Here is a 5,559-nt window from a genome sequence, read left to right as displayed (position 1 = left end):
TATTATTCAAGTTTTTCAGGAGTTTTAAATATATTTATGATTCCCATTTTGTCGTAAAATGTATGTAAAATTCTGCAAAAAAATTGTCTCAAAATCTTCCAGATTTTTTTACAATTTTATAAATCTTTTTAAATGTTTGAAATATTTTCGACACTGTAAACTTCCGAAATAATAAAATGCTGAAACCTGAAAATCCCGAATTTTAAAATTCTAGAATAATGAAATTCTGGACAGTTTACAATATTATCGAATTTGAAAATTCCTGAATAATAAAACTCCAGGCCGAATGCTGTCTAATGATAAAATATACAAACTAGAAAATTTCCGAATTGCAGAAATTGAGAAAACAGTTTTGTGATCAATATTATTTATTTCTTAAAAATACAATAATCAAATATTTTTATTATAGAAATTTTTTTTAATGTTTAATTTTTTAAAATTATTGTTTTAATTTAAAATAACAATAATTGTATAAAAATGTCATACAAACATAAATTTAAAACACGTGAGATTCAAATAAAACAAACTTTGCTGGATTCAATGCAGGCTGATTTAACGCGACTTTTATTTTTTTTTTTTTAAATAATAATTTTATTTTTGCGAGCGTTTTCTGTAATGTACAAAAATACAATGCACATTTTCAAATAACCTTTTTTTATCCAAAAATACATTTGTTCACTTATTGTTATTTTATATTCAAACAATAATTTTTAGAAACTTTAAACATTAAAAAAGTTTTTTCTTTGGTAAAAATATTTTATTATCCTATTCAAAAAAACTTTTTTAACAAACTATTTTTTAATTGTTCAAATTAGAGAGTTGTCTAGCCCGGATATTGTATAATTCGGAAATTTTCTGTCGGCAATTTTTAAATTCTGTAAGATTGTAAATTGTCGAGAATTTTCCAATTGGGGACTTTTATATTTCGACAATGTTATAATTTCGGAATTTTTACAGTGTAGTAGGAATTTTATTTTTCGGAAAAAGCGACTGAAAATCCCGAAAAATAAAATTCTCGACACTGTAAAATTCTTAAATTGAAAAATAATCAAATATTAAAATTCCTGAAATTATAAAAGTCCCGAAATATAAAAGTCGAATTGGAAAGTTCACGAAAAATAAAATAAATAAAATTCCGGACAATAAGATATTACAGAATTTTAAAAATCCCCAAAGAAAATGGCTGAATTATAAAATAACCAAACTAGAAAATTCCTGAATTTAAACGATTAAAAAAATTGTTTATTAAATATTATTTATTTATTGAAAATACAATAATCGAATATGTATTTCTGGATGAAAAAATTTGTTTGTAAATGTTTATAGTATTTGAAAACAATATAAAAAGTTCTGAAAAATCGAATGTTTTATTAATAAAAATATAATAAAAATAAATGTTGATATAAATCATTGTTGAATTGAATCCTGCAAAGTTTTTTCAAAAACGTTATTATGTAGGTACGAAGAAAATTTAGGCAGAACATTTTTTTCTTTCAAAGCGCACGTGTTTTTTAATGTATTTTTTAATACAATTTTTATAAAATTATTACTCAGGTAACGGAGATTTCATTATTTTGGATTTTTCGTTCATCCCTTTCGGAATTTTTTCCAGTGGTCTTATATTTTTATATCTCCTCTTAAAATTATGTCTTTTTTTAAAATAAAAAGTCAACATTTCAAAACATTTCAAGATCATCAAAAGTATCTATTCTCTTTTAAATTATTTCAAATCTTTTAAAATATTATTTTGTAAATTTTTCGGAACTTTTAAATGTTTTTTAGAGTGATTCCCATTTTTCCTAACATTTTTGTGAAATCCTGCACACAAAATTGTTTTAAGAGCTTCCAGATTTTTTCTAATATTGTAAATCTTTTGAAATGTTTTGAAATATTTCTAAACATTCTCTTTGAGTTATGTACTTTTTAGAAATAAAAAATCATTTTAAATATACCCAGAAATTTTTATTGTTTTCCTAATATTTCAAAATTCTTGAGAAGCTCCAAATTTTGTTCTTTTCTTTGAAACATTCAGAAACCTGCAGCCTATTTGATTTTTTTCTAAATTAATGCTTATTCCACTGTTCTTTAAGAATCAAGAAGAATTAAATTAAGAATTAAATTAAGAATCAAAAAGAAAGATCGAGTTCGTTAAACAGCCATTTTTGATAAAAAGCCAAAAAGCTGAAGCTTTTTCAAAAATTTTGAGACCACTTTTTTCAAAGTTTGAAAATTCTATCCACAGCCAGTTATGGTATAAAAAAATATGAACAATTTATCCTGACAATTTTTTTTCATCAAATAAAAATACCAAAGTTAAAGGATTTTCAAAATCCAAAAAATCAAACGAAAATGGACATTTGAAGCAAAAAAAGCTTGATATGGAAAAAAGTCAAGAGGCGAAAAACGCTACTTTTTCAAGGCCCCATGATTATTTTATCACATTCTCATCCATAATGAGAAGAGTCTTATGCGAAAAATGACTTTCGCGAATTTCATGAAATTTCCAAAATTAGTATTTATAGGTCGACAAAGATTTTTTTTTTACCAAATTTGGCTTTCGTCTAAATTTTTCCAGTTGTTTTTACTATAGTACAATTTACGTTTGTCTCTCGGGCGAAGAAATCCATTCTATTGTTTGACAAATATTCTTTGTAAATCAATATTTTTCACAGAAAATTATCCCGAGTGACCTTCAATTATAATTTTATATACGTGAAAAAACCACATTTCAATGTTTTTTATAAAAAACACAATCCCTGAGTAACAGAACGAAATCGGAAACAATATGAGTTAATTTATTCAGGAACAAGCTTTTTGAACAAAAATGACCTTGAGTGAAGCTTTAATATATATTTGTTAATTTTTGCAAAAATTTTCGTTATTTTCTTAAAAAAAAAAAATAATAATTTGTGAGAGGAGGGGGGTGACAAATGATCGAAAAATAAATAAAACTTGAAGTTGTACGATTTCAATTTGTAACTAAATAATTTGAGAGGTTTCAATCTAAAATTATCGAACACTTTCCATTCAAAAATTCAGATGACATATTTAAATAGCTTTAAATTTTTGAAATTTTTCAATATACTAAAGACTACAAATTTAAAATGTCTCAAGTATTAAGGCTTTATATTTTTGAAATTGCTGTTCTCGAGACTAAATAGCACTTATTCTTTTATTAAGAAATCACAACCAAAATTGTTAAAGAAAGTTTTCAAAAGAGTTTTAAAAACCTTAAAAAATGTCACAGGTTTCAATAGTTCGATATATGTGATAGAACCTCTTTAAATTTGAAATTAGTCTATACTTTTTCATGTTTGAGCTACAATTATTCCATTTTAGAAGTTATAAATTACAATTGTGAAAAACAAATAAAATGTTTTAATTAATTTATATTTAAAACAGAAAACCTTTGTATAATTCAATCTAAATGCAGCTGCAAACATTTAATTTGAAATGCGTTGAATTCAAGTTATATGTTAAAAAGAAAACTGAAAGCAAAGGATCGACTTTCAAAGGAATCGAAAGAAAGTGACTCGCTGAATTGCAAATGAACATGGAAAATGGTGTATTTTCGCATTTTTAAATTTTAAATTAAAACTTTTTCGCGTTGTAACAATTTCGAATCCCAAAATGTTATTTTTGACCTAACCTATAACTTGTAACGAAAACCAAAATATCTTATCCAGAAATATATTTTGTTTTGATTATTGTTATTTTAAATTTAAACAATAATGTTTACACACTACAAACATTTAAAAAGTTGTTTCTTTGGTATAAATATTTGATTATTTGAATTTAAAAAAATATTTGTCAAAGAAAAATGTTTTCAGCACTTGTTTATCTCGAAATGTTTTTCTGTAATACTTTTTTTTTTAAATTAAAAATATGATTTTTCTAGAAAAATTTTTTTATGATTAAAAAAAAAAAACTATGTACCAAAAACCTGGATCAAGCTTCAGATCTGAAAAAATTCAGTGATACATACATGTCAAACTTTTCTAACCTCAAAAAATCTTTCTACTGCTTTACCGTCATATTTTACGAAGAACGAGAAAACCATGGACATAGGAAGCAAGGGACTAGGCATGCCATTGCGGGGATGATGCAATGAGGGGGGAGGTCCGCCACCTTTTGATGTCCCGCGAAAAACATGGCAGTGTCCACATATTTATATTTTCATGCAGTCTGTCGGCAAAATGCTCGTGCGCATAATCAAATAGCACATCGTAAGATGGCAGCTCTCCCCACTCATGAATTCTCTCCCCTCCCGTGGATTCAACCCCGCTCGTCAAGTTAGGATGGCATGTCTAGTCCCGTGTTTCCTAAGTCCATGCCTAAGTCTATGGAGAAAACAAGAATTTGACTTCGTAGTACGATGAGGGTAGCACCTCGATAGGGCAGAAAATGTGATGTTTCCCCACTCCGACGCCCCGTACCGCATCTACATTTATAATATCTTTGCTAGAAGGAAGTTGTGAAAGAGCAACTCACTCGTGAATACATCGAGCTTGGTAACGCAGCTCCCTATAGTTCCGACATGTGGTATCGACTGCACGGTACATAGGTATTGTAGTACTATAATCGGGCACTATGAACGCCTGTAACGTGTTCCTATAGATATTGTAATGCCCGGGGATTTATTTGCGCGCGAAATTCGAGAATGAAGTTCTCCTCAACGATGTCCGTCGGACTTCGCCGCCGAAAGGAATCGGAGTCCTTGCTGCAAGAAACTAGAGTTCGCCTCGCGTTGTGCTGGTTCTCGCCCTCGCAGGGGCTGCTGCAGATCCTCGCCCCTCCATGAAAAAGGAGGTTGGGCATTGGGGTTGGGCCTCTTCTCCGTTTCGTGCTTTTGTTCGCTTTAGCTTACTTCTAATTTTCCCTAAACTCCTGATACTTACAATTTATTTACTCGTCTTTTCTAAATTATTTTCTATACTTTAATATTGAAGATCTAGATAATCCAACTAAAAGTCATTGGGTGCTCATTAAACTTATTTCTTTAGCTGCAGCATTTAGAAATTGGAATTTGAATGCAAATTAATTAATTCAAAGTGAATCGATGCCTTTTGTTACAAAATAAAAGAAATAAAATAATGATTTTACAATTTTAAGTGATTCTAGCCTAAACTCTTAATCCTTTGCAAATATCTAGCCGCTTATTTTTACGGTGATTTTAAATTTGATCTATAAAGGTTATCTAGCTGAAACACTATAATAATAATGATAATAATAATAATAATAATAATGCCCAAGAAGTACCAATGAAATTGTCTACAATATTTTCATGGGCAGAAAATCAAATATGAATAAACTCTTAACTAGCCTACATCTTATCGAAATCTGGGTATAAATATTATAATTATAATTAAAAGTCCCGAGCTAAATGATATTATAAATATGTCGTCATAGAATGCGAATGTGAATGCTATCGTGAAAGATTATTATCCTATCACAAGTCGCAGTGCGCCTTCCCCTTTCTGAGTCCCAGAGTCATTTCCTGTCTTCCAAAATCGAATAAAAAGGGACCTCCCAGCCGTTCCTACTAAGGTTTGTCAAATT

Source organism: Belonocnema kinseyi, chromosome 5 (assembly GCF_010883055.1).
Source record: "Belonocnema kinseyi isolate 2016_QV_RU_SX_M_011 chromosome 5, B_treatae_v1, whole genome shotgun sequence".
NCBI lineage: Eukaryota > Metazoa > Arthropoda > Insecta > Hymenoptera > Cynipidae > Belonocnema > Belonocnema kinseyi.
The sequence above is the reverse complement of the archived record's forward strand: the minus strand, read 5'-3'. Positions refer to the sequence as shown.